Source organism: Emydura macquarii, unplaced genomic scaffold (assembly GCF_026122565.2).
Source record: "Emydura macquarii macquarii isolate MOO-44397 ecotype Brisbane River unplaced genomic scaffold, CSIRO-AGI_Emac_v2 contig_480, whole genome shotgun sequence".
Taxonomy (NCBI): domain Eukaryota; kingdom Metazoa; phylum Chordata; order Testudines; family Chelidae; genus Emydura; species Emydura macquarii.
Genome location: NW_027130617.1, coordinates 15,522,466 through 15,542,676, shown reverse-complemented (window position 1 = coordinate 15,542,676; position 20,211 = coordinate 15,522,466). Strand labels below are relative to the sequence as shown.

The window sequence follows — 20,211 nt, the reverse complement described above, 5'->3', positions numbered from 1 at the left end:
TGATGCAATCATCCCTGCTTCAGACACTGCTAAGCCATTATTACTGGTATATATTTGCATTATGGTAGCACCTAGAAGCCCCATCCAGGATCAGGACCCCATTGTGCTAGGTGCTGTGCATACATATAGGATATGGACTCTTCCTATCTAAATATTCTAATCTAGGGTTACCATACCTGCTGATTTTCCCAGACATTGCCTCTATTTTGAGCCACTTCCTGGGTGGATTTTTCAAATAACAGGCAATGCAATGTCCGAGGCTTTTTCAGCGAAGCTGCTGCAGCTCAAAATGAGCCTGGATTGGTCTGCTTCCCAATTGGTCCCTCCCCTGCACTGGCAGCTGATTGGTCCATTCCCTGCCACAGCTGCCAGATCCTGCCCACCCAGTCCCCAGGTTCCAGCCCTGGTAAGAGGGGGTCCCACAGAGAGGTGCTGAGTGACTGATGGTTGTTGCTGTGTCCTGGGATTGTGCCTGCTACCCTAACAGGGAACTATACTGTCCCTCACTTCCAGTGAGTACCCCTGCCACAGGTACCTCCTCCTGCTCCCCCAACTACCCTTTCCCTCCCTCCACCCCTACTCCCCCCCACACACAGTGTCCTCTGTTTGGGAACTTGAAATAGGGTAACCCTGCATTAGTCTCCGAGAACTTAACTGAAGAACACCTTGTTTGTTTGTTTGCTGTTGCAGTGAACCACATTGTGTTGTGCGAAATGGCAGCTTTACTCTTCCTGGGAGAAGGGGGGAAAGTCCCTGAATCCCTTAGGTCTTCTCCCCCACCACCTCCTCCTTCAACGGAGACAAGTTTATAACACTTGTGCTATTCTGTTGGAATAATCAGAATTCTTTCCAGAACAAATTGTAGATATTTCCAGCATAAACCACTGAATGTGTTTATCAAGTGGTGTTGCCTCCTTCCTTGGTGAAAGTGATTGAGGAAGCCAGTCTAGAGCTTTCCTGGTGTCTTATCCCTCTGTAGGCCTGGTCTATACTGGTGACTTAGATCGACTTAAGGTCCCTTAATTTGAATTAGTTACACTGATGCCACAGTTCATTCAAATTAAGGTGCCTGTAAAATCGACCACAGAACACCACCTCTGCAAGTGGTGTAGCACCTAATTTGAATTAGTTAAATCGAATTAGCATCAGTGTAGACGCAAAGGGTGCATGAGAACCGTACACGCTGGGGTGTGGGGCTCATCCTAGGCTAAAGTGGCTGATCTTTGAGGGAGCCCCTTATTAAAATATTCCCAGCGCGTGGCTGGATAACGGGGAATTGGCGGGAGGCAACATACAGCCTGTTCTCGCTGCTCTTTCTCCGAGGTGCTGGGAAAGGAATCACCTCAATTTCACAGGGCAGAATTTAGCCACCTATTCCTGTCCCCCCCCCGGCAGAGCGCGCTGCACAACTTCCCCTTTCTGACTCCGCCACGCAGGCAGGCTGCGCGCCGCCTAAACGGAGACAGGCGGACTGCGGCCCTGCATCTTCAGCCCGGCGCCCCCAGCAGTGAGCGCACCCCGGGAGCTCACTGTAGCGGTGTCCCTTCGAACCGCTCACGTCGCCGCGCCTCGCCCGCCCTCCCCGGGCGAACCGCGTTGGCTGGGCTGCCTCCTTGGAGGCTCGCTGCGGTTCTTGGGGGGGGTGGGAAGCTCCTGGCCCTTCTGCAACCTCTGAGCCGCCGGCGAGGCGCTGCTCGTGAGCCCGTGTAACAGAGGCAGCTGAAGGCGAGGAAGCAGTCCCCAGCCGTTCAATGCAGCCTGTGAACACTACGCTGGGGCTCCGTTGATAGCCACGGTACCGAGGCATTTGCACTGGAGAAGGGCGAGGAGTCTGAGCGATCACGCGGCTGCAACTTTTCCAACTGCAGCGAAAACCACGTTGCGCCCTGCGAGACACGCCCCAGCGGCCGGAGGGCTGTGTTTTATTGCCGCCCGCTCTGATTCGCCTTGGCTTAAGCTGCTGAATGGTTCATTTGTCTTCAAAGCCTCGGGGGGGGGTAAAGGAGGGAAGCAAATTAAGCCAAACCTGTAACAAACTAGTTAAAAGTACACAAGGTGTGTCGGGGTTTTCCTTTTTTTTTTTTTTTGCTTTTAAATAACATCATTGTTATGCAGTAAGTTGGGGGGTTTTTTTAAAGCCAATTTTCGAGGAATTCCACCCTGACTTGGTGACTCAGTAATGAGTCACTCCTGCTCCAGCCAAGCGCTGCTGCACAGCGATGGGGTTCTCAATAGGCTTCCTGCTCGCTCTTACGTCCAGGACAAAAGGTAATTAGGCCAGATCCTGGACTGGTGTAAATCAGAGTCAAGCCCATTGGAGTGAAGCATCTTTACAGGAGGCTGTGGTTTGATGTGTTGGCATAGCTGAGAGTGAGGAGGAGAGGGCAGAAAACCTAAAATGCCTCTCTGTAAATCCACAGTGAGTTACTGATTAACAAAGAATACCCGCCTCGCATTTAGCGGCCTGTTAAAAGCACAATAAGCTGTGATTGTGAGCATGATTATCTGTGAGTGTTGCTACTTAACAGCTGCAAATGTGAAAACTGTAAGTGTCTAGGAGAAACAAGGAAATAGAAGCATTTATAACTGTTGTACCACAATACAACTCTAAAAAGCAAGTGTCCTAATCCTGCCGAATAAAAGTGAATAGCCCTGAAAAGGAAAATATAACAATACAGCCCTGATAAGGAAAATATAAACATTGTTTGTGCATATCTGCGCCACAAGAAAAGATTTGAGAATTAAGAGTTTAGTGGGCTTTTGGGGAAGGGTGGTTGTGTGAGTGAAGGACAGGAATGAGAGTTACATGAGCTGGTTTTTCATTCTGGTTCTGCCAGATTTCCAATGTGGTCTTGAGCATGTCATTTATTATTTGTATTTCAGTAATATCTAGAGGCCACAGCTGAGGTTAGATTCTCACTGGGCTGGTACCATACAAGCAACTGGGAAGAGAGAGTTCATGACCCAGATTTGCTATCTAAATAGACAAGACAGAGAAAGAGCATTGGGGGAAGCAGAGGCACCAAGAGGTGACATAACTTGTTTAAGGTCACTCTGTAAGTCAATGACAGGACCAGGAATAGAATCCTGGTCTCTTGAATCCCTGTCTAGTGCTGTATCTCCTGGACCATGCTGCTTGTCACATGGCCTCTGTACCTCAGTTTCCCCATGTGCAAAAAGAGTGTAATAATACCTACCTTTATAGGGCTGCTTTGTGGCTTAATTAATGTAAAATGCTTTGAGATTCTGCGAATGGGTGGTATCCTAGAAGCTCAAAGTGAAAGTTATATACTTTATTATATACTAGATTTGAACTGTGAACAGCAGTCTTTGATATCAGTAGCTCTTCGTGAGGAGTGTATTTCCCAGGGAAGCACAGAAATAACACAACAAAGCATTTATTTTGCTAGTTCTGGCTCTTTGTGTGTGTCATCGTGCAAGGTAAAAATACCATAAATGTTGTAATGCCACATACAATCGTGTCAAGCAGTAAACCCATATGAACTTGTAAAGTCATGCACTAGTTCAATTTTTGGAGAGGAAAACCTTGCTTTGAAGGCAACTAAATCAATCCCTAGTTCAAATTAAATTTGGAGTATCCTGTGAAGCTCCAATACACAATTCCAATAACAATCAGCATTTAAGGTGCAGGCAAATAATGTTCCATTTAAAAGAAATTGAATGAGGATTACTGACAGAGAAAGTTTTCAATGCTGCTTTGTCATTAAAGTCAAATTATGGCATTATTGTCTTAATAGTGTATATCTCAATCTTCTTCTCTCTCTCCCTCTGCCTCTCTCTAATGCACAAAAAGCCCTGCCATGTGTGCATGGTTGGTCTTGTGTCTTCATCTCATTAAAACCTTGCCATGCAAATGTTTCATAAGTGTTGCCTGAAGACTTCTGTCTCATGCAAAATTTAGCTTAAATTCTACTGGCATAAAATACTTTGTTATGCACAAACCTTCTGTTTGGTTTGCTGACATTCCTTCTTCGCCGGCTTTCATGGTGATTCATTATCTTGTGATATAGATTTCCAAGTATCATCTTTGTATTGATTTTTATATCTTTAATAACCACTCCACAGAAGATGGCTCCACTTGGTGTCATTGATCGCATCAAAAATTCAAGGCTTACAGAAGTACTAGAGGGCTAATTGGTAGCAGAACATTTCAAACTTAATCTTAATGCAGTCTTAATCTTCTGCACTAAACCTACCTGAAGATTTCCTCATTGAGGCTAAAGCATAAACTCCAGTGTGGAACTGGAAATTATATGGTGAGAGCACACAAGACCACAATAAACAGAACTGTAAACATAGAAAAATCAGCTACGTTTTAAAATTTTTACATATTTTTGTTTTTGCACCAGCCTGAATTTTTGCACACTGAATTGTCTATATTCTTCATCCCCTCTCCCCAGCGGGTCCCATTACTACAAGCTGTTGGATGAAAAGCATACATCCAATTGCATAGGTAGAGGGTTAGATGTGTTTAGAGAGCATGCTGATGGATGTCCTCATGACTTTGTATGCATTAAAGTGAAAATATTAAGTCTATTTAACTTGTTCAGAAATGTGTGATTCAGAAGGCCGTGCTTTTCAAAAAGTGGCCACCAGTTTTGAGTTGCCTCCATCTTTTGATGCCGTACTTTAGACACCTAAGGCCTGATTTTCAAAGGGTCTGACCTAAGGCCTGGTTGTTAGCAGTACGGATCTTAGGTGTATTTGAATTTGGATTTTCTGAAAATGTGGGCCAAACTGTTGATTCTTCACTTCTGCCTAATGTGTGTTGCCAATGGTTCTTAGTCTTTCAGTAACATGCATTGTTAATGACTGAGCTGGATGAAATGTCTGTTTTTTGTTGTTTTTTCATGGATATGCACATGATGTTTTCCACCAAAACATGGTGTAGGATTTTGCATCTCTGAACTTCTGAGGTTTGTTAGGAAACTTCCAGGGGACTGAAAATAAATTGTATTAAGATACTAGAACGATGTGCGTTATAGAAGAAAGCCCAATTCTTGCAGACCCCCCCTCTGGGGTTGGGGATCGCAGCTGGGTTTGGGAAATGTTTATTATTCTCCAGCCTGGTCTACATTACAAAGTTTTACTGGTATAGCTATGTAGGCTAGTTGTGTGTGGGGGGAATCACACCCCTTAGCTGACACATCTATACAGATGTGTGACAGCATCTGATCAGGATTTAGATGGGTGTATAGTTGCACCTGGAAATCAAATATAAGAAGTGGAAAACCCCTCCTGCTTGCCCCCATCAGCAATCTTATGGGGGACACTGAAAAGAAGTGCCAGAGAAAACACTATCCAGATGTCTCTTGAATCTCCTCCTTTCCCTCAGCATAAAATCCTCCATTATTTTTCTTTAGCAATATTGTATTTTTTAAGTGGGGGGGGGAAGACAATGAACATAGATTAAAATAGTGTTTGCAGAGCAAAACAAGCAACTTTTTGTTGTTTGCAGTAAAAGCGATAACTTGTTTGGGTTTTTTTGTTCTACATAAATGATTTTCATTCTATTACCATTGTTTGTTTTCAGCATATATCATTAAAAAAACCACCACAATCTTACATCCTAGTTAAGTGACTGTGAAAAAGGAAGGAATTTTTCAGTATAATTTACAGATTAAGAAGCATGATCCTTCAGAAATATCCCCCCGTCTTGTATACCAGCCAGTGTTCTAAGTGCCATGACATGTAGCTACGATTCAAGTGGGGCCCAGTTGTGCCGCAGGATACAAGAGTAATTCCCATTGATTTCAATAGGAATTACACGCATCCTGCAGCGGGAGAGTAGGGCCCTTGAGTTTTAATGAATAGCAAATAGTCATGTAAAATCCAGGGGCCCTCTTCTTTCCCTGCAGGATACATTGAAGTCAGTGGGAGTTACTTGCATATCCTGTGGCGGGAGAATTGAGCCTCCAGAAGGTAAAGCTTGTCCAATCATTGTTTGCTCTTCTTTTTATTTTTTTATTTATTTATTCCCGGCATAGTTTGAAGTTCTCCTCTAATCTCTCTCTCTCTCTCTCTCTCTCTCTCATAGATAGCTATAGACTTTTCCCTTTTATTTCTGTTGGCTCTGTTCCCATTTGAGGCTGCCAACCTCAGAGAGTGAGCCACAGGTAGGTAGCCAATAAAGGGGAGTTATGGGGAGGAAAAAGGACTAATGGAATGAGAAGATTTTAATATAGTTTATAAGAAAGTACTTTGGTAAAGAATGAGGTGGCTCTGACCCTCCAGAGATGCTCAATGCAAATACCCAGCATTTGTGCTACTGATCTAATTTGATCTAAGTGCAGGGAATTATAAATTGACAAATATGCATCAGATTTGCAAGCACTGTGCTTTAAGAACTTTTGTGATGACTTCAGTTTTAAAGCTGAGTTCCCAATTCACATGGTAGGTCCCACCCAATGCAAAATTAAATCTCTTTAACAAGCATGTTGTAAAGTTGGCTAAAAGTAACTACCTTTTTTTTTTCTTCTCTCTCTCTCTCCCACCTGCCTTCTCCTTGGTAGTTGGAAAGCAGAAAAGAATCTAAGAAATCTGGGCAGTCTATCAGTTTGCTATGGTTCATTTTAGCTAATCCAGACATCCAGCACAGCAGGGGGAAAACTGCTGTATCTAGTGAAACAAGAGCATGAATAATTAAAACTCTGTTATTAATGAACTTCCAGTCGTTATGTAAATGAAACTGATTTCAAGTCTAATTTGTCAGCCTGAATTCTTTTTCTGTTCTCCCTTTGTCTAGGACAAGAACTCATCATAATGGACTTGATAATAAAACACTGGCAGACATGCTGTGTGCAGTGCCCATCTGAGTTAGAGCTTTTAGCATGGTTAATTGATACAGTTACTGCAGGATAAGTCTATAAGGCATTTTGTATGGCTTTACATTTTACAAGAAGCTCTTTTCTTTTGACAGTGCCAGCCATTCTTTGCACATTCCTCATTACCGTTTACCTTTACACAAGGGGTAGCTTGTAATTACTGGCTGGTAAATAGTTTCTTTTGCAATCTACATGTTGTTCAAAGACAGCAGAGTTCAAAAAGGTCCACAGGAAGGGAAGTGTGTCGCTATCTAACAATGACAAATAACCACTAGGAGAAAAAAAACTTGTCAAAGCACAAGGCCACTAAGCACCGGTTGCTCAGCCCATTGTCTTCCATCAAGTGTCAATCATCACGCCACCTAATACATACTCCTTGAGATAAGTACCCAGAACAGTTGTTATGGGGGGGGGGGAGGCAGCTACTCCGCAATTAAGGCTGAAGCAAGTTTCTCATTTTAAGCCCAATTTTTTTCAGTGACCTTAGAAACAAATAAATTCCCCTGAACATGACGTGTTTTACCCCAGCATAGAATATTTTCAGGAAAGGGGGAAAGGATATTCGGGGTGGGGAGCTCAGAAAATTATGGTGTTTAAGAAATTTCCCCCTCTGACTTTTTATTGAAAACTTTCCTAACTTTTTTGGCTCATTCTATCTCCAAAATGGCTCAGCCTCCAAAACTGAGATTTGTTTTGCTTTGTTGCCCTTGCTAAGGTGAAGTAATTAGAAGAGCAGGAAGAGTGTTAGTAGGGTGCAAAGACAGAGATATCTGAAAGAGTTGGTGATAAGCTGTGCATATATTTTCCCTATTTGCTAGGCAGGGAATGGGTTAGCTAGGGAATAATTAGAACAGAGTTATGAAGAGAAGTATTAAAAAAGGAAGCCCAATCTTTCACTCTTCTCCCAGACCACGGAAGAAACAGTTTCAACTACCTCCTGGGCACAGGCCCAAGGCTGCTGCTATCAAGTTGGGACTGGGAAACTGGCCATCTTGCTCACAAGAAACGTTGTGAATTAAGGACTGTTTGTTTTATCCTCCAGCTGAAGCAGCTCATCCTTTGTTTGCCTTTTGCTCTTTTTGTGCCAGGCTAAAAAAAAACCCAGCTTTGGTTCTGACTCCCACTGTACTGCGCCTGGGTGAAGAAGTGTGTGTGCCCTAAAGTTGCAGGCTACAGTATCTTGTTTCTGTGTGCTTTGTTTCTGGGCCACAGTTTTACAGAGCTCTCTTCACACGTATCCAGATAACTTTTAAAATGTTATTAAGGTAAACTGACCTGCGCCTGATGTCCCAGGCTGTGCTGCTGTGGTTGATGGGCTGAGCTAGAGGCAGGAGGGCATGGATTTGGGGTGGGAGGCCAGATAGAACATGGGTGCAATCTGAGATGAGGTAGGGGGCATAAAAAGAAGGCAGAGGATTAGGTGAAAGGCATATCGAGAGGGCAATGCTCTTCAGTCTCATAATCAGAAATGTAGGGCTGAAAAGGACCTCAACAGGTCACCAAGTCCAGCCTCTTTTGTTGAGACAGGACCAAGTAAATCTAGCCACCTCTAGCAGGTGTTTGTCCAACCTGTTCTTAAAACTTTCAGTGTCCAGGATTCCGCAACTTTCCTGGAAAGCCTTTTTCAGAGCTTAACTTTCTAGCTATAAGGGTTTTTGTTTTTTTTCCAAATATCCTAACCTAAATCTCCCATGCTGCAGATTAAACCCATTACTTCTTGTCCTACCTTCAGTGGGCCCGGAGAACAATTGATCATTGTCCTCTTTATAACAGCCCTTAACATATTTGAAGACTGTTATCAGGTCCCTTCAGTCCTCTTTTCTCAAGACTAAACATATTTTTTAATTTTTCCTCGTAGGTCAGGTTTTCTAAATCTTTCATCATTTTTGTTGCTGTCTTCTGGACTCTTTCCAACTTTGCCCACATCTTTCCTAAAGTGTGGTGCACAGAATTGGACACAGTATTCCAGCTGAAGCCTCACCAGTGCTGTTTAGACTGGGACAATTTCCTCCTGTGTCTTATATATGATAATACACTAATACACCCTAGAATTATATTATCCTTTTTCGCAACTGCATCGTGTTGTTAACATACTTTCAATTTGTGGTCCACTATAAAATAAACTCTAGCGCGTCTTCAGAAATACTACTACCTAGCCAGTTATTTCCTACTTTGTAGTTGTGCATTTGATTTTTCCTCCCTAAGTGTAGTACTTTGTACTTATTCTTATTGAATTTCATCTTGTTGATTTCTGACTGATTCTCCAATTTAAGATTGTTTTGAATTCTAATTCTGTCCTCCAAAATGATAGCAACCCCTCCCAACTTGGTGTCATCTGCATATTTTATAAGTATACTCTCCACTCCGTTATTCAAATCATTACTGAAAATATTGAACAGTACTAGATCCAGGAATGACCCCTGTGGCACCCCACTAGATACACCCTCCCAGTTTGATAGCAAACCATTGATATCTATCTGTGAGTACAGTCTTTCTACCAGCTGTAGAAATTACTATAATAATTATAGTAATTTCATCTAGACCACCTTTCCCTAGTTTGCTTATAAGAATGTCATGTTGGACTATAACAAAGGCCTTACTAAAATCAAGATAATGGAGAGTTCTGGAACAGCCAGGAGTCAGGCAAACTTGGAAGTGGCAGGAGATTGCTGGGGAATGAAGCAGAAAGTGGTGTGGGCAGGGGAATAAGGGGCACAGATAAGAGGAGGTGTGGAAGGGAGACAGCAGGCATTGGGACCAAGTGAGGTAGGTAGGGTGAGGGAGCAGGAAATGTGTGGAGCGATGTTGCAGGTGATAGTGGGACTCATGGAGTGGCATAGAGAGAGGTAGAGTCCTTTTCCTCGATTTAGTTGGTCTAAGTGAGTGAGTGATCGCTCAGTACATGGCAATGGGGAACTGGTCCCTTACTCTTCATTACCAGACTGTTTAGAGGATATTTTTGAAGGTGTAGATTTTTGCAAAATAGTCTTGTGTTTGGCTATTAGTGGGTCTCCACTGAAATGTGCTTTCATCTTTAACTGTTTTTAAATGAAGTTGTCATTTAAAAAATATAATTCCATAGGCCCAAATCATCTTACCTGAACTGAAAAATGAAGGTGTTTGAAGTATAACTGCCAGCCATAAATGACTGCTGTCACATGAATGGGGGACAGAAGGTTAAATGGAATCGCCCTCCTTTACTGAACCCTCAGTAGATTCTTAATGTGAACTCTGTATGGTCAGGACTCCACAATAATTGGGCTGAGGAATGCAGGGGTGAAATTTTGTCTGGCCAAATTTTAGAACCAGGTGAAAGTCACTAAAGATGGTATCACTCTAGTGAGAGTGTAAAGCTAAACAAAACTGTGAGCTGTCTGGAGCAGATCTCAGTGCTCCAGAGAGTGTAGATGGCCCTGTCTTCTGTCATCCTGTTAGTCAGAACTAACACAGACCTCCAGTTTTGCTTTTGTTAACTGGAAGATGTCACCATGGTAGCCGCATTATTCCTTTTACTTCCCTGTGTGCAGGTATAAGGGATATCTAGGGAATACTGTGCAGATGCTATCAAAAGTCAAAGAAGTTTTAAAGGGTGATTTTTCGCAAAAGCATCTTGAGCTGAGAACTAGTTCATTCTTTGATCGGTTTGCCAAAGAACTTGACTGCTCAGGGCATCGGTTAATTCTCTGTGGGAATACCCCTGGCTTAGAACTATCTATTAGATACATTCTGGAGGACTTCTTTTAATGGCTGGCTTTAATTCTGCTAGCCTACCCCAAAAGAGATTAAATACTTATAAGAGCATTTTAAGGCTTCACTGGTATAAATATAATATAAAAATTAACTCAGTTCTAAAGCCAAGGTTGAAAAAAGGGAGGGGGATGGGGGAGAAGGGCAGGAAAAAATGCTTGTGTTTTTTGGAAGACAAGTTCTGTGTTATATAAGAGCAGGTGTTTATAGAATAGTTCATTGTAATTCAGTATGGTTCATTGTAATTCAATGTAGCTAATATCCAGTTTATGCTGCTCCGAGTAACAGCAGCATAACACAAAGCTGTAGCAAAGATTTGCAGACTTCCTTTGGGGTCAGTAACTGTTGGTATAACTATTGTTGGGTAGTTTGGGTTTTTTTTCCCCCTCCCTCTACACCCAGCTACTAAAGAGATCTTGTTTTTAGCAGTTTTTACAGTTTAGGAAAGTTTTCTTTTGTCACAGTTAAAATAAATATACAGAGGTGGCTAGGTGGCACTGTGGATTAACGTACTTGAGGATTAATGTGCCTGGGGGCTTGTATCATAAGCAAAGCAAATACCAAGATGAAGTTTTCCCTCCTCCTAAATCAGCATATCTATAGTTTGGTGCGAGCTGCATAGGCTTGGAATAGTGAGAGGGTTGTAGGTCAGGACTGAGGCACACCAATGAAGCTGTGTTTTGAACCTTGCACATCACCCTTGCAATGTGCTTTGCCGTAGTCTTCTCTGTCTATTAAAAGCACTGCAGGCCTGATCCTAGGAGGTGCCCTCAGTTGCCACTGAAAGCAGGGAGCACTCAGCATCTTGCATCTGAGGTAGGTCTCTAAACCCTTCTGAAATCTAACCACTGCAGACAACCAGAGACAAAAGCTGTGGACAAAAAGACGCATATTGTAAATGGTTGGCTATGTGCAAATGTTACAGTCCTTTTAAGGGTGGTCCTACCACGGCTTATGAGGTAGGCCTTACTCAGATACCAATCTCTGACTGCAATGATATCTAACCAAATCCAGATGAACTCATAAAACTGAGTTAACTAAGCAGAAATTTCAGCCAATTAAAATGTTGCCTCTTTGAGAAATAGAAAGTAAAATCTACATAACCAATAGAAATCAATTATTGCACATTCTCAGCCGCCTCTCGTCAATTCCAGAGGTAAAAATCACTGTAGGGATTTCTAAAAGGTAATTACTGTATATTCCTTAATTATAGTATATTAAAATCAAACACTCCTAAACATTTAGGTGATGTAATTGGAAAACACAGAATCTCTGTGTACAGTTTAAGTGCAAACAGCACAACCTGCTTTGAGGCTTTTAAAAAAGTGCTTTTAGGATACAGTAGTTTGGATGGGAAGACTACTGAGTTAGCTACCTTCCCTTTATAATATAACACAGTTTCTGTGACCTGAGGCGACAGTGCTTTATGGTGCATGATATGTACTCATCATCACCACTACTGCTCTGTAGTAAACTTAACTGTTGTAGTGGAAGGGCACTGCTGTGATGTGGAGTGTTAAATGTGAAATATTCTTTCATGTATACAATTAGTCACATGTAAAGAACCAACTTTGAAAATAACTAAGTGCCTGTAAAAAAAAGTGCAAGAACCAATTAAGCATTTAGGAATAGTAACATCTGACTAAATCTATTTTTTCTTAAACTGAAAATAAATGCTGCTGCTTCTGCGGAAAGCCAAGAGTCCTTGTCACAGCCAAGAGATTTCACAGCAGTTCAGCTGGATCCTAGCTAATGAATATAAGTTACACTGGTGAGTTTTAGCTGACATTGAAATTAAAGTCTGAAACCATTGGATGCAAGCAGAGCTAGACTGAAGCAAAATGGACTTAATAAACTCCATTGTGCAGTTAGATCCTTCTTGAGATTTCCCTCCCGTCCATGACAAATTGGAATTATTTTTTCAGTGACTGGTACTTTTGTCTGTTAGACTGGGGTTTCTGGGAGTGATTAGCACTTTTCATCAGTGATTGACAGGTTGTAACAGCAATGAGACAATAGGAAGAATCATTAGGAACTCAAATGCAGGTTTGCTTGCATGCTTTAGGATTGATTGAAATTGATGTGAATTCTACATTTGTGGGCAGAGATCAGTCATAATTTTATTTACTTAAATAAAATAAAATTAAGGATGGGAAATACTTAAAGTGTAAGAAAGGAGGGAATAAAAAATAAAGGCATATAATCGAGCGAGTTTTCTTCCTAATATCTCAAATATTTCTGAGGGAGTTCTCCTCTCTCTTCCTTGCATGATAATTCAAAAAATCTATAACAAGTTGCTACCAACATTCCAGCTTCATATTCTATTTTTCAGGGTTTGTAGATTTTTTTGGGTTTATTTTTTCAGGCTAAGAAAATAACTCAGATGTAAAGCAACAAAAACAGTATGTTTCTAATGTATTGGTGCTATCATGAGGCGTGATGGAACTGTCTCGGTTACATCCAAGCAAGAGACCTTAGGGAAATAATTACAGTGAATGATTCAAGCATTGACCAGTAATTGATAACTGGCCATAAATAATGAGGGAAGACTGCATTGTCAGTGGTGTAAATTATGTTAATGTAGCAACTATGTCCCTAGATGCTGATGCTAAGAGTTCCTTATAAGTGATTTTGTTTTAAATTCAGATTATGAATTTAGCATACTATTCTTGACAATTTAATCTTATTTGGCATCAAAGATACCAAGATAATACAGAATTATACAAGCCTAATCAAAGAGGGAAAAATCAGATGAACGTCCTTATTTTGGAGGGTTGCTTTAATGAGAGTTGACGTTTTCAAAAGAGCATGGATTTTTTTCCAAGACAACAATTAATCCAAGCTGTGTTTCAGAAGCAAAAGGCAAACAGAATGAAACTTGTTACTTTGAATAAAATTACAAATGTGCAAAAAAGCATATTTCATATTTTATAAACTGTTAATATTTAAAGTACAATATCATAAATCTTTACATGATACAATCATGACACCAACTTTTCATGCATCTCTTGCGAGCTCGTCAGAGCCAGGGCTGCATTTCAGAATATGTTGTGACTAATTTAAACAAGTTTTCATTAACCTAGCATTTTCCCCTTTTCCGTTGACATGCACAAAGGTCGGGAAGACATACATTTAGGATTTTAATATACCCCGAACATAACAGAAAACCAATGCATCACAGTAACTAACATACACTGTCACAGAGCTCCAGTGGGTTTCTGTCTGGAAGAGGAATCATGTAATTGGTGAGTCTCAAATTTTTTGGAGCCTTAGAGCATGAGAAGAGAGAGGCATTAGACAAATAAATGTTATTAACTTTAAATTGTCCATTTTTGTTGTTGGAATTACTTATGTATTCAGAGATACTCATGAATTACTAACCTGTCAGTGTAACTTGGTCTCTGCTACATAATATCAAGAGAACCACGTTTTGTATATTGGGTGACCACTTTAAATGCTCACAACTTTTAAATAGAGAATGGGTTTTCAGTATTTTATTACAAGAAATACATACTGTCACCAAGTAATCTAGCTGCTAGATGTCAATGCAGTGCATTTGGCTGACCATTCTTAAAAGTCCTTATTAAACATAGTCAAGATATTAATTAACTATCAGTATTTTGCCTTAAACTACCCAATTCCATTCTGTGTAGGTCCTTATATTCCACTCATTACCATGGTATCTGAATGCCTGAAGAACATTACATACCATGTAAAATGAAAAGCTCTCTTCATCACTGAAATGCACCCATTTCTGGAGTTGAATGAACTGTTTAACAGTAATGCTACAGAACAGTTTAGGAAAGATTGAGAGGGAAAAAACTGTATCCACTGAAACACAGGCAAAATTCAAGTTGACTTGAATGGGCTAAGTAAAGAGTGCAGTACTGAGCCCTGTTTAGGAAGGCCTCCAGTGAGATCTCCCACCCATCCTTATGCATTCAGTATTGTAATTTTCAGTAACTGATGCTTTAGAGTGGAAGGTTTGGGGAGTGATTAGCATTTTTCATCATATATCAGGAGCAATGAGCTTGGCATGTGGTATGACCTACATTAAGGGTGACATTTGCCCTGCTAGACCCTCTGTACCCCTTGAGCTCCTCATCTGGGGTTTTGCTGAGCAGCCAGGCAAGATCTTTCCAGCCCTCAGTGTACTGTCAGAGGTCTAAATACCAGCCTCCAAAAGGCTGATGTAGAGTTTAGCATGATGCTAGTCCACAGAGCTCATATTTATGCAAATCCAGTGGCTGCAATCCACTGCACAAGTTTGCAGAGTAGGTACATTCCTGGGCCCTGGGTTGGGAAATAATTTTAACTCCCCTTCCTGGTTCCACTCTTTTCCTGCATAAAGTTGCACTACTCAGGCTTTGTGACCTGGAATCAGAAAAGTCCTTAAGTACGTGCTTAATTTTAAGCATGTGTTTATATCTCATTGAAGTCAATAATACATGCTTAAGTGCTTTGCTGATTCAGGGCCTATATGCCTGCAGTGAATTTCACCCACAGCATTTTCACTACGTCAGTGAGTAGTGATAGTAGTAGTTAAGGATGAACAGATGAGGTGGAAGGGGTTCAAGAAGACACACACAAGCCCTTTGTTAAAATTCTCCAATTACCCTACCCTTCCAGTGTCCTGGGAGCGGCTGCTGGACCAGCCGTGGTGCACCTGCTGTTGCTGTTCGACCATTACTTCTTGTTTCTTCCAGAAGTGAAACTAACTGCCTGTGCTTGCCTATCAGGGCAATTAAACATTTCTGCCTTTGGTCTAATTAGAATATGATGCTTGCATACAAATTTGCTAATAGCATTTTGGCATTGACCCTTTAAAAAAAAAAATCAAAACCACAAAATGTTCCCTTCTCTGGGAAATGAGGGACTGTCTTTAAACTCAGCCCCATGTTAAAATAGCTTTCTTTTATAGAGCCACATCATTGGCTACTGTCTGTTTTATTCAAACCTCTGATCTGGCTAATTGCTTGTTGGCACTTTGCATTCAAAGATCATTGTTCCTTGGGAGAATTAGTAATATATATTTTTTTAATTAAAAAAAAATCTGAGTCCTTCTGCAGTAGGAGCTAGACATTTTAATAGAGCACACTGGAGAAAAGATAGACGGGTGATATACAATATGGTAATTTTTCTATAACTTCAAGATAAAGTGGACATATGGTAAGAGATAAAAAGGTAACCTAGCCATATATATATGGATTCACACATTCTTTCTGTGGCTGTGACAGTGCTCTGTATTGGGAGATAAGAGCTGACTTATAAGGCTCTTGATTCAGTGGAGGCTATTTCGACAAGTTTCCACTCCGAGATTCTGTTCATCAACCTCTAATTAGCACCTCATCGCTTTCAGCTTTGTGTCACCCAGCTGGCTAGAGCAAGATGACACCTCCAGCTTGAACTGGGCTTTTTTCCATTTTCTTAGAGCTCAAGACATGTGGTGCTTTCTTAAAGTGCAGCTGGTGCTGGCACTTTCATTGTAAATTTAAATCGCTGTGTTTGGAAAAAGGTGATAAGAACAGTTTGTTTCATGTCCCTAGTGTTTAGCCTTAGGCAATTCCCAGCAAATATAGTCAAGGCTCCTTCTGGTTTAATCGGCTACAATTATTATTATTTTATTTTATTTCATTTCATTATATTATTTTAAATACAAAAATAAATGACATGCACCCAAAAGAATGCTTATTCTGGGTATGAATTTGTTCCCACTGCCCACTAGAATTGAACATTTAAAAAAAATCTTTGAGAGATTAAAAGCAAAAATATGAGTCTGCATTTCTCAGCATGTTTTTTCCTTCACCAGGGCTAAAATGTTATGATAAAAAGATACAATTAATTTCTATTGCATTCTCTCTCAATAATAAAGGTTTTCACATTCAAGGCTGTATCTGAGAGAGAGCTGAATGCTTAATGCTATTCTCTTTGCCTACCCAGTTATTAAATTACTTATAATAATAATTAATACTTGCATAGATCCTTTCATACAATGATCTCAAAGCACTTAGTTTTGAGATTGTCAGCTTATTACTTTTAAATTGCTTTGAGATACATTGAATTTTCAAGCTGTTTTACAAAGCCAAATTTTAATCTTTTTTTAATTACCTAGTTGGATGTCTATTTATATTGCTAAGATTTGAGGATCCAATGCACTAATGTTACATTTTCCTTTTTTTTTTAATTTTATGTACCAAAACAAGGAGCTGGTTTTATGAAAATGAATCAGAAACTGACAGATTAATTTTCTGTATTTTATATTTCCAAAATCCCAATTTAACTGCATAAAACTTTCTCATTTTGAATATACATCTGATGGGCTCACAATTTTAAGAGAGGTGAAATCAACCCAAACAGACGGGATGCCAGCTCCAGAGAGCAATTGTTGCTTATCTACGAAGGATAAAATTGGACGCTTTTCAAAACTGCAGTGAAAAATGTTATTTCAGCTATAGGGCAAACATCAGAAATCAGTCATTAGTCCCCATGCCCATTCCTTTAATACTTTTTATTATTGAACTCTTGAAGTCTCAATGGAAACGGCAGCATAATCACTGGGAATAAGACTGATATCAAAAGATCTTATCACATCAAACCAGTCCAGCACTACCTGATGGGGTTACAATATTCTCCATTGGGTCTGTCTGATTTAGTACCGTGCATTTTAATACAATTTAGGACAATGACCATAGTTTTTGCTGGACCAAAATAAATTGCATCAAATTTTAAAGATCTTTTTTAAAATCAAGCTGACAGTTCTCACTTCAAATTAGCATTGTTGTCTCTCTTTCCCCAGTGAGGAAAAAATGAAAATATCTATGAGGTAGTTCAGCTAGATCCAACTTTTTTAAAACTACAGCCAGCATGTTGGCTTAAATCTAATTTTACATTCTGATTAATAGTGCTGGTTGAAATTGCTATATTTCCATTGCTATAGAAATTAAACACTGAATTTCTAGATACATGGAGAACTCCAACATATGTAGATAATGGCACAAATTAGTATTTATGATGTTCCATTTTTCTATAAATATAGATGTTCAGTGATTATCAATAGAACTCATTAAAATTCAGAATTACAAACAAAATGATGCCATTTTTTGTTAATATTTGAAAACCTAAAAATATCTATTCCTTAGAACTTTGAAGAATCCATATTCTATTGTATTGTCTCGCATTTATGAAACTAGGAAAAATTTCACATAGAAGAAATGCTTTGTCCCAGCAAAATAGAGAAGAACTTCAAATGATTTCCCAGCTGGTCCAGTAAAAAGTGGGATGATGTTTGGTCAAGGAGCATAATTCCTGCACCCACTGAAGTCAAAAGACATTTTGCTTCAGTGGGATTAGAATCGAGCCCAGGGGCAGGTGTCATAAAACTCATCTCTTCTTGACAGAATTATCCCTTTCATGGATGATTTTTTTATATAATACCAAGATTTCCCTTAGTGATGACTTGTGCTGAATTAAAACTTCTTTGGCAAGTGACCTAATTATCCACTGCTCTGTCTACCTTGATTGAAACTTATTTCTCTCCTCTCTTCACTCTCCCCTTCCTTTTATTCTCCAGTAGCTACCACTAAGGCTTCCCACCTACTGCATCTGCCAGTTTCCCTCCCCACTCCACCTAATCTATCGTTGTTCAACTCTCCACCAGCCCTTACTATTATTTACCTTTTATAAATTATATTATAGTAGTGCCAGTTAGGATTACATTGTGCTGGATGCTGTACAAACTTGAAGTAAAAAGTCAATCCAATAATAATAATTGCTTCCCCAAAGAGGTTAGAAGTCCATTCCTGAACTTTCATTATTATGTTACCATTTTCTCCTCACTCCTGCTACTACATGATCATTACCCCTTTAACTCTTTCATTCCCAGGGTTGGCGTGTATTCTACAAGATCCGCCCAGATTGCCCTGGGTGCTATATTAGTGTCCCTGGCTTAGCCTTCATTTCCTTTGCTTCTGTATTTCACTGCCTCTGTCTTTAAAAATAAGCACTAGATCAAGTTTCTATGAGATCTCCTCAAACCTCTCTTTGGAAATGGAAGAAGTGGAAGCCATATTTCACTATTGTCACATTCAGTATTATAATTATTATTTATTTGTATTACTATAGTGCCTCGGAGGCCTTTGTGCTAGAAGCTGTAGTCATAGAACAGAGACAGTCCCCGCCCTAAGAAGCTTACAGTCTAAGTATAAGACAAGGCAAAATGGATAGATATAGACAGATGGGGGAGTACAAATGACCAATGAGACAACATTGGTCAACATGATGGGCTGTTAGTGGGCAATGACCACTGCCTAAATGTTGTTAAGTTTTTTTGTAGGCATCATGGCAAAGGAGAGCTATGTGGATATTTTGACTTGCAGTATGCAGCATTTAGTCTAGTTGAGGAAGGCCATTTCCACAAACTAGGCACAGGACTGGACAGAGAATTCTGCAAAGATTGATGATAGATGGTGAGTGAGTGAGAGCCTTACTATTAGGTACAGATGAGAGGCACCTCCTTGTAAGGAGCCAGTGCTGCAATAGGATTGTAGTTTGGCTGTCTGACTATGCTAGTTGCTGGGATCTTGATATTGCCTTAGGCCTTAAGGACTCAGGCCTGGTCTACAAAAATTAGATTGACCTAGCTATGTTGCTCAGGACTGTGAAAAATTTTGCATCCTGTGCAATGTAGTTAGGTAAACCTAACCCACACTGTGCCCCCCCCCCCCCTCCACACTGTAGACATAGCTAGGTCAACAGAAGAATTCTTCTGTCAACCTAGCTACCACCTCTCAGAGAGTGGGATTATCTATGTCGATGGAAAAATCCCTTCCATCAGTGTAGGAAGAGTACATGCTGCAGCTATAGCTGTGCTGCTGTAGTGCAGATGTGGCCTCAATGTGGGGCGCAACTGAGAGAATGGCTGTTTTATTAGCTATGTCACCTATTACCAAAAAGTGTCGATGCTTTCTTTCCTATTGATCATTTGCACTGATAAGAAATAAGGAAAATGTTGGCAGATAATTAAACATTGGTATATTGGGGATGAGATGTATAAATGCGTGTGTGTGAATGAAATAAAAAACAATGATCATAAAAATGTGTGTGAGCCAAACTCCCTCTAATAAACAGATACATCTTTCAGTGTAACTCGGCATTGCAATGATAACCCTACAATAAAACCAATATGAGTACAGATATAAAGGCATGAACAGCATGTTGTCAGAAGCAATAAAAAAGATTTAGCCATGTGTAAACGGGATAGATCAGCAAGAGGCCACGCATGGCAGTTTATTATATACACCTACCCATATTGAGAGCTATACTGAGCAGAGTTTAAAAGAGAAAGAGATATTAAATCTGATGACTTTATTATTATTATTTATTATTCTGATCCTTAAAAGGGATCTGATTTGGAGCTTTCAAGCTAGAAGAGGATTGGGTTGTGTATGTGTGTTTCAGTGTATTTAGCATGTATATAATTCTTTATACAACAGTGTTTGAGTTCTACCTATATATAAAATCATGAGTGGCTTGAATGAAGTGTACTGATGCAACATTTAACATTGAATGGACACAGGAAGATGTCTCTTGTTCACATTGTGCAGGGGCAAGTCACAGTGAA

At 40.2% G+C, this 20,211-nt stretch overlaps 2 long non-coding RNA genes across 2 annotated transcripts in view; both read left to right on the top strand.

The window, feature by feature from the left end:
* The window catches only part of LOC137146925 (uncharacterized), a 233,750-nt gene that overhangs the window by 89,386 nt on the left and 124,153 nt on the right, over positions 1–20,211 (top strand). The window lies entirely within an intron of this gene.
* LOC137146926 (uncharacterized) lies at positions 446–6,914 on the top strand. The gene is made up of 3 exons (XR_010918091.1): positions 446–531; positions 5,880–5,943; positions 6,767–6,914. It is a non-coding gene; the product is annotated as an uncharacterized lncRNA (long non-coding RNA).